Below are 13,707 nucleotides of genomic sequence, written 5' to 3'. Positions count from 1 at the left end.
CAAATGAGGAGACTGCAAACTTCTGTCTTATGGCTCTTGACAATTCCGAATCTGATGAAGAGATTGAATCTCTTGAGGCAAGTCTAGACACCATCAAAACTCGTCTTAATTCTTTAAGTAAAGAAAAATTATTTGAGTTTATTGTTGACGTTGTAAAGATTGCAAAGATGAGCCATAAACTAAAACAATGTCAACATGCTTTAGTAGTTGCAAAGGAACATACCTCTTGGCTTAAAAGTGTTCGAATTGATATTGAGAAAATATTTTTCGAGTTGTTTGACAAAAATCTTAAATTGAAAAAGGATTTCGAAAATCTTAAAAATGAGAACTACTTTTTAACCTTGAGTTATCAGAAATAAAAGAGTTTGTTCCTGAAGTGAGTTCATTTGACATTAAGTCAGTTACCTCGCAAAGTTTCAAATCTGAAATAAACGAATTGAAAAATCATGTTTCATTTTTGGAAATAGAAAATAGGAACTTTGAAGGGGAACTGCACAAAGAGAAAGAAGAAAAATCCTACCTATTCCAATTGGATTAAGAACCCTCAAACAAAACGAACTGAAGGTCTTGGTTTTAATCACAAAAAGAAATTTGAAAAACCTAAAAAGAGAGTTGATTTACCAAGTGATAAAGTTTGTATGTTTTGTGGGAACACTGGTCATTTAGGAACTCTTGTCCTAAAGACTTGGTCGATTAATGAGAACTTGGAAACAAGTAAATAACTTGGAAAAAGAAATCTATTGTTCCTGAAGGAAAGGAACCCAAGAAAGATTGGGTTCCTAACTCTAACAATTAGTTTTCTTGCAGGTTGGAGTGAGGGGGAACAACACATGGTACCTAGACAGTGGTTGTTCTAAGCATATGACTGGAGATAAATCAAGATTTCTCTCACTCTCAGCCTATAATGGTGGAAGTGTGACTTTTGGTGACAACAAGAAAGGTAACATAGTTGCCATGGGCAAAGTTGGTAAGTCATCGTCACATTCCATAGATAAGTTTTTCTAGTTGATGGTTAAAGCATAATTGTTGAGTATTTCCCAATTCTGTGATAAAGGGAACTGTGTGAAGTTTAATAGTGAAAAATGTTTGATGTCAACAATAGCACAAAGGATTCATTTTGGAAGGAACAAGGAAAGGGAACACATATGTTGTGGATCTCAACCTTGTTCCCAAAAAATTACATGCCTTAGTGTTATTGATGATGATTCTTTTTATGGACAAGCGTCTAGGTCATGCTAGCTTTTCTTTGCTTGACAAACTCGTTCTAAAGAACTAGTTTTAGGTTTACCTTCATTAAGTTTCATTTAGATCATGTTTGTGATGTGTGGCTAAAGGAAGCATGTTAGGTCCTCTTTAAGTCCAAAATGTGGTAGTACCACAAGACCATTAGAGTTATCATATGGATTTTGTGGACCTATGAGGATCAAAGTAGGAGTGGAAAGAAATATGTGTTGGTTATTGTAGATGACTTCTCTAGATTTACTTGGGTTATTTTTCTTTCTAGCAAGGACGAGACTTATGATGAGTTCCTTGTCTTTGCAAAGAAAGTTCAAAATTTGAGTGGTCAAAAATTGTTACACCTTAGATCCGACCATGACAAAGAATTTGAGAACTTAAGTTTGATGACTTTAGTAGAGACAATGGCTTAGATCACAATTTCTCCGCCCTAGAACACCTCAACAAAATGGTGTTTGAAAGGAAGAATAGAACACTAGAGGAAAGGCTAGGACTATGTTGATAGCTAGTGGTCTTCCTAATAACTTTTGGGCGAAGCTGTGAATACTGCTTGTCATATTATAAATCGTGCCATGGAATGAGACCTTTTTAAATAAAACTCCTTATGAGCTTATTTTGGTAAAAAGCCCAATATTACATATTTCAGAACATTTGGATGTAAATGTTTTGTTCATAATAATGGGAAACAAAATCTTGGAAAATTTGATGCTAGAAGTGAGAAGCTGTTTTCTAGGATATCTTCTAGTAGCAAAGCTTATAGAGTTTATAATAAAAGGTCTATGTGTAGAAGAAAGTGTGCATGTTATTTTTGATGAAAAATAAAATTGTTCAAGCACACAGGTTGATGATGACTTCGAAAGATAGGTTGGAAAAGACAAATCTATTGATGAGACTTTGGAAGACGAAGTCATGGGAACAAAGCCAAGGAACAACATCTGTTCCTGTTCCAAAAGAAGAAGAACTAGGTGAGATACAAATGAATGAATCCACTATTGTTGAACCTGGTTCCCAAGAACAGGGAATGAAGATGATAAAGAAATCAAGTTTCCATCCAGGATTTCCAACCAAAGCCTTGGAAAACTCATCGTTCCCATCCTGTGGAACTCATAATCAGTGACATAAACAAGGGAACTCAAACGAGATCTCAATTGAAAATTTTGTGCTTTTCATGCTTTTCTTTCTATGTGGAACCTGGAACATGAAGAAGCTCTCACTGATGCTGATTGGATTGTAGCTAACAGATGAACTTCATCAATTTGAAAGAAACAAAGTTTGGCACCTTGAACCTAAACCTAAAACAATAAAGGTTATTGGTTTAAATGGGTGTTTAGAAAAATTGATGAGTTCGGAACCATAGTAAGAAACAAGGCCATGTTAGTTGTAAAGGATACAATCAACAGGAAGGTATTGATTATGAAGAAACTTTTGCTCCTGTTGCAAGATTGGAAGCTTAGAATTTTTGCATTTGCTGCTTTATGGGTTTTAAATTGTATCAAATGGATGTAAATGTGCTTTTTAAATGGTTATCTTAATGAGAGGTATTTGTGAACAACCTCCAGGTTTTGAAAATAAAGAATTTCCTAATCATGTCTTTAAGCTTGACAAAGCTCTTTATGGGTTAAACAAGCTCCAAGAGCATGGTATGAAAGACTTTCTAAGTTCCTTCTTGAAAATGAGTTTAAAAGAGGAAAATTGGATCGAACCTTGTTTTTAAAATCAAAAGGAAAACATTTATTAGTTTTTCAAATATATCTTGATGATATTTATTTGGTGCCACTAATGAATCTTTGTGCAAGGATTTTGCTAATCTCATGGGTAAAGAATTCGAAATGAGTATGATGGGTGACTCAACTTCTTCTTGGGGTTGCAAATCAAGACAAACAGAAGAAGAATCTACATCCATCAACAAAAGTACATAAAGGAACTTTGAAAAAGTATGGTTTGGAGCATCCAAAGTAAATCATACACCTATGGGAACTTCAACCAGATTGGATGAAGATTCTATAGGAACAAGTGTGGATCAAACCAAGTATCGAGGTATGATTGGCTCATTATTATATCAAACTGCAAGTCGTCCGGATATTGCGTATAGTGTAGGGTTATGTGCAAGGTTTCAAGCCAATCAAAAGAAATCTCATCTCACAGCGTGAAGAGAATCCTAAGATACCTCAAGGGAACAGATGATTTAAGCCTATTCTATTCGAGAAGTGATACCTTTGAATTGAAAGGATTTGCGGATGCTGACTATGCAGGAGATCTGGTCAATAGAAAGAGTACATCAGGTATGGTTCAGTTCCTTAGTCATAGTTTAGTTTCTTGGAGCACCAAGAAGCAAAACACAGTTGCTTTATCTACAGCTGAGGCTGAATATGTTGCAGCAGCAGCATGTTGTTCCCAAATGCTATGGATAAAACAACAACTACGTGACTATGGAATTTACTTTGAATGTGTTCCCATCTATTGTGATAATACTAGTGCCATTAGTATTTCTAAAGATCCCGTGCATCACTATAGAGTTAACAATTCATATTAGGCATCATTTTCTTAAAGATAATGTTGAAAAGGGCCTTATTAAAATGGAATTTTGTGAAACTGAACGTCAGATTGCTGATATTTTGACTAAGCTAAGCCCTTAAATAGAGATAGATTTGAAAAACTGAGACTTGAACTTGACTTGATTAAGTTGAAATAATTGCTATAATCTTTCTCCCTATTGGTTTGACTCTTTGGCATTATGTATTTGTGAATGAATTGGGTGTTTTTATTTGTTTAAAATTCATCACAATCTTTATATGATTATTTCATATGTATTAGTTAGAAAGTCTGGATACTGCTCACCAAGGTCCAATAATATTCCCCTTAGTTTTCATAAGACAATTCTATGCCTTAAGAGTTAACAAGGGAGTAAATGATTAATTGCGTTCTAAAGCAGCAAAATTTGTTGTTCCCATTCGATGTTCCCAAACACTGCTCCCAGCATATTAAATCTAGGATTTCTTTAAAATTTTCGAAATTCAAAATAAAAATCCAAAAATATTATGTTCAGATTTTTTTTAAAAATCTTATCTTAATTCCTTTATTCTTTCCTAATATCTCTCAAATTAGTTGGGAAATATTATCTTTAATAGCATTAATTAATCTTCTTTATTTTTTCTCTCTCCTCAAACCGTTTAAAATACACGGTTACTTAAAAAAAATTTACTTTTCATCTTCCTTCATAAATCACTCCCTAATTTTCCCACTAAACCAAAATTTAGACCTCTTCATCTCAAATAAAACCGAACTCCCCTTCACAACATGAACATTATTACAAAAACTCCTCACTCTCTCACTACCCAAAAACCCGAAAAACCCTCTCATTCTTCCACACATACCGAATCTCCAACTCACATGAATATCTCGCCAAATCCACCAAAAAGGATCTTGAGAAAGAGGAAGCAAACTGAAGAAACTTGGGAAATGGAAGTGAAGGAATCACATGCAAAGATTGAGGGGGAACCAAGTGTTCATATGAAAGGAACAACCAAGGTTGCAAAAAGAAAATCCGTCACAACCAGGTATGTTCTTGGTTTATTTATTGATGTTACTTGGTGTAGAAAGGTTAATTTTAATCAATTGCTTGAATTGATTAAATTTCAAGGTTGGGAACACCTCTTTGAAAATTGTTATGGACAATGTCTAGTTCCAAAACTCATGGATGAATTTTGTGATAACTTTTCAATTGATGAAGAAGGAAATTTTTTGACTCTTCTTAGGGGAACCCAAATTGATTTTAATGCTGAATTTTTGGGAAATCTATTCGGTGTTCCTGTGACAGGAACTGGTGTTTATTTCAAGAAACAACGAGGTTCTTATCCCTTTTATGATATTTCCTTTGATGAACTAATTGTGTAATATGGTGTTAAAAGAGGTACTACCTTTCTTGATCACAATCTCCTTTATCCTTACCACAAAATACTTTTCCACATTTTAAAGAAAGCCCTTTTACCCCGCCTTTCTAAGCGTGCTCAAGTTAGCATGTTAGACTTGATTTACATTCATTGCCTAGCTTCCCATAAACCCATAAATCTTCCATCCTTAATGATTCAACATATGAGTCATTCACTAGGGGAAAAAACATAAAGGGCTGCACAGGAAGGGCTGCGCTTTTCGTAAAAGCGCAGCCCTACTAGTGAAGGGCTGCGCTTATTTATAAAAGCACAGCCCTACTAAGCAGAAGGGATGCGCTTTTTTGAAAAAGCGCAGCCCTTCACTAGTAGGGCTGCGCTTTTTTAAATAAGCGCAGCCCTTCTGTAGGTAAGAAGGGCTGCGCTTTTTTAAAAAAGCGCAGCCCTTCCTGAAAAAATTTGAAATTTCGGAATCGCGGGCTTTGAAATATTGAGCGGGATTCGTCAAATATATTATCCCTCATTCTCTCTCCTCTCTCACGTCCCTCATTATTCCTTTCCTCCTCTCTCATCCTCTCTTCTCTCTCATCCTCTCTTCTCTCTCAAAAACTCCCATAAACATTTGCGACAAAAACCTTGAAATGATTTGCACTAAACATGGCGACGGAGTCCGATTGCCTATTGTGATACCTTTTCGGAAGCGGAACGAGCCAACGAGTCAAACTCACCGCTATGCTGTGACGTTTAGGCTTTTTAAGCCATCCGAGTTCGTTTAAGCCTCCAAATACCCATTTTAAGTTTTTCCGAAATTTTTTTTTTCCCTTAAATTATGTATTTGGGTTTTGTTTTATGTATTTAAACATTATTAGGTTGTAGTTCTTGTATTTTCAGATCTATAATGTTCTTGTATACTTCTCTTTGTTTATATATTTTGATTAATGTTCTTGTATACTTCTCTTTGTTTTGATTAATGTTATGTTCTTGTATACTTCTCTTTGTTTATTTTGATTAATGTTCTTGTATACTTCTCTTTGTTTATTTTGATTAATGTTATTCTTGTATACTTCTCTTTGTTTATTTTGATTAATGTTATTCTTGTATACTTCTCTTTGTTTATTTTGATTAATGTTCTTGTATACTTCTCTTTGTATATAATTTCTTGTATTTTCATCTTTGTTTTGATTAATGTTCTTGTATACTTCTTGTATACTTCTCTTTGTATATTAGTTTTTGTTCCTTTTTTTCATTTTCGTTTCATTCTTTTTATTGTTTTGGGTTTAGTATTTTCGTTTCGTTTCGTTTCTCTTCTGTTTAATTTCAGAAAATGTGAGAATATGAGTAAAAAAATGAAAAAAAAAAAAAAAAATTTTTTTATTTTTTTTTTGGTAGGAAGGGCTGCGCTAGTTAGGAAAAAGCGCAGCCCTTCTAGCCCAGAAGGGCTGCGCTTTTTCCTAACTAGCGCAGCCCTTCTGGGCTAGAAGGGCTGCGCTTTTTTCCTAACTAGCGCAACCCTTCTAGCTTAAGGGCTGCGCTTTTCTAGCGCAGCCCTACTTAAAAAGTGAAGGGCTGCTACTGAAAGGGCTGCTGTCAAAAAGCGCAGCCCTACATGCCTTTTTTAGCGCAGCCCTTCTTCATTTTTCCACTAGTGATTGTATTGAAAAAGGATTTGTTGTTGGTTATGGAGCTCTTGTTACGGAAATTTTAATTAAGTTTAATGTGAAGCTTAATGGAGTTTCGATTATTGGTGTGACTACGGGAAATTTGTTAAATGTTTGTGCCTTGAATAATTTGAATGCGTGTGTTGTGAATGGTGATGTGATAAAAGGAAGAGCTAATGTGGATGATGCTGAGGAAGAAGATGAATGTGATGAAGAAGAGGATGAAGAAACCGAAATTGAAGTAGAGAAGGGAAAAGAAAAAGAACAAGAAAAGAAAACCGAAAAAATTAGAAAATAAAAAGAAAAGACAAATGAAAAATTGGAAAAAGAAAAACAAAGAGACGAAAGAACAAAAGAAAAAGGAAAGAAGGTGGTTGAAATGGAAGAATTGGTGAAACCGATTAAGAGAGCTACTCGAACTAGTCAAAGAGTTTGAGACATGAAAGTATTAAACTCTCCTTCTCTTATGCATGATGAGGATGACAGTATTGATGATGATGAAGTTCGAGTGATTGCAAAAGAAGTCTATGATGCTTGTTTTCCTCCTTCTTGGGAACAATCTCCTGTTCCTATGAACACTATTCCCCTTATCATTTCATCTCCACCTAAAACTGCATCTCCATCTCCTTCATCATCACAAAATAATCCAATCCCTCATTCCAAATCACCTCCATCTCCTGTTCCCAAAGGAAAGAAACCTGCAGCTATCCCATCTCAGAGGAACAAACTGTTGTTCCTGATCCTAAGGAACAACCTGCCGAAACTAATCCTCATAGCACCTCCCTTTCTTCATCCCAAAACCCTACCATTGGTGCTCCTTATACCTTAGCTCAAGCCCGAAGGTTAGATTGCTTGTTTACATTCCACTTGGAAGCAATGATGGAATTCGCTAATGAAGCAAAGGGTGTGAATGGGTTAGTGTAAGGATTGATGCACAAGGTTGAGAAGGCTTTGGATGGTCAAAAGTTGATCATGGAGCAACTTGGAGATATGACTATGTCCCCCCAAAAGATGAACAAGAAATTGATGAATTTGGAGGATATCGTGCTTAAGCTTGATAAAACCGTTGACGGAAATCATAAGGAAGTGATGACTAAATTGGATGATGTGGTGGAAGAAGTGGTCGAACAACCTTCCTAATCTCCTAAGCATTAAACACTCTTCTTAGTTTAGTTTTCTTATTATGGGAACAAACTTTTTGTTTTGCGTCTTTTCTTTCTTTCCTTCTTAGCATGCTACAATGGAACAATGTCAATTTGCTAATTCTAAGTTGAATCATTTTGCATGTGTGCGTCTCTTGAATGGCTAATATTCTTGGATTGCGGTTTTTGAGAGTTGAATGTTTTATTTGCTTATACTAACCAAATTGTTTTTAACAAAGTTTGGTGATGTGATGTGTTTAGATAGATAAATTTCATCTTTTCGAAATCGAGGCATAATGTTTTTGAAGATGCCAAAGGGGGAAAGAGAAAGGCAATAAGAGTAAATAATTCTCTAGTCATGGTTCATGTTCTCACGTTACGTTTATTTCAAATCATGTTTTTCTCTTAGTTAAAAAATAAAATAATAACTCTATTAGAATTGAACTTAGTTATTAAAAGAGTTTTATATTTATTTAAATTACATATTATATTGTATAAGCCTTTTGTTGCCATCTTCAAAAAGGGGGAAATTGTTGACCCTTGAGTTTTGAAGATGACTTAACAACAAAAGACATATTGTATTTTATTTATGTTATTGCTAGGTAATTCATTCTCGAGCAAAGAGAATACTTGATCGAAAATTAAAATGGAGAATTAATCAAAGATCGAAGTGAAGATATTCGAATGATAAAGTATCAAGCTTGAAGTGAAGATTAGAATACATTAGGGTGTATTTAATATATTCTTGTTAATGTTGTTCACTCATTTTAGTTTGTGTTGAATTCTCAAACGGAACTTGGTTCTGTTTCCATGAAAGGAACAAACACTGGCACAGTTAGGAACAAGGTTAAGGAACAAACTTAAAAACAACTTAAGGAACCCCTAATACTTCCTAAGTGGTGCGCCTAACATTATTTCTGCGGCCAACTAATTAGTTAGGAGTTCTAGGTTAGTTTTGACTAGATCCACTATTTTAGGGAGTTTATTATTAGTTTGTTAGGAAAAGATTTAAATTGATTTTCTGATTTAATTAGGATAAATATCAAACCGTTTTTAAATCTTATCTTTTAGATTTTTAGATTTTGTTTTCAAAATTAAATATTACTTTCGGTTTTAAAAATATTTTCTTTTTAAAGACAAAAATGATTTTCGATTTTAATTAACTTATTTATAAAGATATATATTTTCCTAAAAACTATTTAAAGGAAATGTTTTAATACTCCCCAAGAAATCAGTTATCACGCTTAACACTACTGCTACACGTTTGTAGTTAGTGGTGAGTGGGCTTAGTTAATTAATTCTCAAGTCTTAATTAATTTAAATAGTTTAATTATTCCCCAAGTATTTAAAATCACATAATACTCATTGCTTCTTGTTTTTAAGTTAAGTAGTGGGGGAAGTGGATTAATTACTTCTCAAGGAATATTTTATAAAAGCTAATGAATTAATTAAAGTCATGGACATCATGGGATAATGGATTAAGTAGTGGATAAATTATGTCTTGCCTAAGTTCTCTATAAATAGGCGCCTAAACCTTAAAACATTTTATGTTTGACTTAGCTAAATATCCTTAGTTGTCTAAAGTGTCAGTGTCGTTCCTAAGAGAATTCATACTTACTTTATTCGAATTATTATTCTTCCATTGTCTTACAAATTGTATTTTTGGGTAAAGGGTTTGAGTGAACTCTTGTAAGTGTCAGAAGCTTTGAGTGAAGAATGAGAAAGAGAAAGAGAAAGTAACTTAGAGTGAAGTTTGAGAGGAATAACGTCAATTGTGGGAACTGTCGTTGGGAACTTGAGTTTAGTAACGTAAGTTGTGGCTCGAGAGAAAAGTAATAGATTTGTAAACAGAGATGCTTTGGCCTATTATAGTAGAAAGTTTGAGTTGAAATCCCTTGTGGTCGAGGTTGTTTCTTCCTATTGGGCCTGGGAAGTTTTTCCTCGCTAAAATCTCTCGTGTTCCCATTGTATGTTCCCAAGTTAACTTTCAATTCCTCAAAAAGTATAGTTTATTCTCTCACTATAATTCACCCCCCCTCTTATAGTGTTCATATTATACAACATAGTTGTAACTAAAATTGTATATGAGAAACCTGCCTATAAGATCAATGAAGTAACTAGATCTTAGAAGATCTAGATGAATTTAACAACTTTCCTTCTTGGAGTTGAATGTTCTTATTATCATTTGTAATTTCAAAAATATCGGTAAATGAAAGAATGATCTGGAACTTAGTCTATGTTGAACCCTAGTTTTGATGATGACAAAGAAACAAAGATGCAAACTAAGTAGTGAACTAATGAGTTATTTAAGTGTATGATGTTTAAGGTATCAATGAAAGGAACTGGGAGAATACGAAGTCAAGGAAGAAGTCAAGAGAGGATTTCAAAGGCTAAGTAAAGAAGTTTCTATAAGTTGATACTGGAGCAAGCATTGGATCAAGAAAAATAAAAGCTAGGCGTTTTATTTTCTAGTTCCATTGTAAAGGAACAAAGTAAGGATGTAAGGAACAGTGGCATTTATTTGAGAATGAGAGTTTGTTCCTTTCTGAAGGAACAAACTAAGTGGCACTAAACGAATCTGTTAAAGGAACTTGTTTATAAAGGAACTAGACTTAGGCGTGCTGTAAATTAACGGTTAATAATGAATTGAGTAAGTCATGCCTAAATAATAGGAAATAGTTTTTAATTAATGAAAATCAGTTTTTAAATAGAAAATGTTTTTAAGAAAAGATTTTGTTTCGAAAAAGAAGAAAAAATTATCCGGTTTTATGATTTATTTAAAAGATAATATTTTCTTAAAGATTAAAATTCATTTTAATAATAAATTTTTGTATTTAAACTGATTTTCGGATAAAGCTCAAGAAACTCCTAATCTTTAGGAGTTGTGGCTAAAATATATCCACGTTCATAATAGATCATGGGATCATGGGACATGATGAAACGTGTTCCTTAGGGGAAGGAACATCATGGGTTAATGGACTTAACATGAAATCGATTTTACTCCCACGTTCTTTTGATTGTCATATAAATATTGAAGTCTAAATGAGTTCCAAAATGTGTCTGACTAAGTAATTAAGTGAATTTAACTAATTAAGTGTCAGTGCCTTCATTCTCTCATAATAGCCATTTGTTCTTTGCTTCTTACTCTAATTCCACTAAGCTTATTTCGATCAATTGTATTTTGGTTTTTGGGGTAAGGGAACTTTGAGTGAAGTTCTGTAAGAGAAGGCTTTGAGTGAAGCGTATGTGTAGGAAAACTTCGAGTGAAGTTGAGAGGAACTCTGTTAAGGGAACAGTGGCTCAGGAACTTGAGTTTAGGAACTCAAGGTGTGGCTCGAGTTAGAATTAGGTTGTAACAAGTTGTTTGGCCTAATTAGTGAAAGGTTGAGTTTAAAATCCCTAGTGGTCGAGGTTGTTTCTTCTTGTTGGGCCCAAGAAGTTTTTCCTCGTAAAAATCCCTTGTGTTCCTTAGCTTGTTTATTCGTTTAAGTTTTAATTTCCGCAAAAAGTTACGTTTATTTCTACACCTACAATTCACCCCCCCTCTTGTAGTGTTCCTAGGGAAATAACAATTGGTATCAGAGCTAGAACTCACGTAAGATAGGAAACCCTATTGAGAAAAAGATCCAAGGAACAATGAATACCACCGAGAAACTTGAAGAAGGTTATTCCACTCAAAGGCCTCCTATGTTCAATGGGAAGTACTACAACTATTGGAAGAACCGCATGGAGATATTCATCAAGCTGAAAACTATCAGGTATGGAGAGTCATTGAAGTTGGTGATTTCGAAGTCACAACTACAAATGACAAAAATGAGGTAACTCTAAACCCCTCTCTGATTATGACAAATCTGATTTTGAAAAAATGGAAGTAAATGCCATGGCTATTAAACTTTGCATTGTGGACTTGGACCCCATGAACATAATAGGATCATGGGATGCAAATCCGCAAAGCAAATATGGGATTTACTAGAAGTAACCCAGAAGGAACTAATGAAGTTAAAAGATCAAAATTGATTTACTTATGAATCAATATGAACTGTTCTGCATGAAATCCAAAGAAAGCATCCGAGACATGTTTACTCGTTTTACTAACATTATTAATGAGTTGGCTTCTCTTGGAAAGTTTATTTCATCTGAGGAACAGGTTCGAAAGGTTCTTAGGAGTCTTCCTAAGGACAGATGGATGGCTAAAGTCACTGCTCTTCAAGAAACAAAAGACTTCACTAAGTTCAACTTAGAACAGCTGGCAGGGTCACTTATGACTCATGAGCTTCACCTTGATACTGAATATGGTGAAAGCTCCAAATCAAAATCAATTGCTCTCAAAGCAGATGATGAAGATGATTCGGACTCAGAAGAAGAAGAAGCAGCCCTCATGGTTCGAAAATTTCGAAAGATGTACAGGAACATGAAGAATGGAAACTTCAAAGGTAAAACTAAGAAATTTTCTAACAAAGCTGCTTGTCATAAATGTGGTAGTACAGATCACTTCATCAAGGAATGTCCTCTTTGGGAAAATGACAAAACCAAAGAAAGGAACAAGGAACGCTTTGCTGAAAGGAACAAAGAATCAAAAGCACCTTTCTCTAAGGCAAATGTGCGCAAAGCTATGATAGCTGCTTGGGGAGATTCAGAGACGGAAGAAGAAGAGGAACAACCAACTGAAGAAACAGAAACCTTTGCCTCATGGCAAACACTGACGAAAAAGAAGATGAAGAAAAATTGAGGTAAGTCAACATGGACTTGAGTCAGACTAGATGGTAAAACTAGGCTGAAATATATGATCTTCTTTATGATGCAATTCTTGAATGTAGAGATGAACGTGAAAAACGTAAACAAACGGAACAAGCCCTAAAGGTTTGCAAGGAACACATAGAATGGCTTAAGAAAATGAGAACAGATGTTGAAACAAGATTCTTTGATTTATTGATAAAAACTTAAAAATCAAAGAATATTATGAAAGTTTGAAAAATGAAAATTATCTAATTAATTTAGAGATTTCACACTTGAAGGAATTTGTCCCTGTTCTGAGTTCCTTTGATATAAGATCAACCCTTTGAAAGGATACAGATCTGAGATTGAAAAATTGAATAAAGAGAAAAATATTTTAAAGGAACAGATCTGTAATCTTAAAAAGGAACTGGTTGTCGCAAGGAACAGAGGCAAAATCATGAAAGTTCCTAAGTGGATTGAGAAACCACAGACCAAGAGAAAGGAAGGTCTTGGTTTTGAAAACTACAAGAAAAGGAACAAGACAAAGAAATATGTTGATCTACCTAGTGATAAAAACTGTATGTATTGTGGCAAGGTAGGTCATTACATAAATCAATGTCAACTAAAATCTGAGATGATTGGGAAAAATGTGACAATAAGTAAGAAAAAATGGGTTGTCAAAACAAATCCTAGTCAAGAACAGGAACCCACGAAAGATGGGGTTCCTACAACTAACAACTAGTTGATTTTTGCAGGTTGGAGTGAGGGGGAACAACACATGGTATCTCGATAGTGGTTGTTCCAAGCACATGACAGGAGACAAAACAAGTTTCTCTCACTCACAACCTATGAAGGTGGAGTGTAACATTTGGTGATAATAAGAAAGGTAACATAGTTGCTATGGGTAAGGTGGTAAGTCACCATTACACTCCATTGAAAATGTATTTTTAGTTGAAGGTCTAAAACATAATCTATTAAGCATTTCTCAATTCTGTGACAAGGAAATACTGTAAAATTTGATAAAGAAAAATGCTTGATCATCAACATTAAAACTAAGAAGGTTATCTT

Source organism: Beta vulgaris, chromosome 3 (assembly GCF_026745355.1).
Source record: "Beta vulgaris subsp. vulgaris cultivar EL10 chromosome 3, EL10.2, whole genome shotgun sequence".
NCBI lineage: Eukaryota > Viridiplantae > Streptophyta > Magnoliopsida > Caryophyllales > Amaranthaceae > Beta > Beta vulgaris.
Note: the sequence above shows the minus strand (reverse complement) of the source record.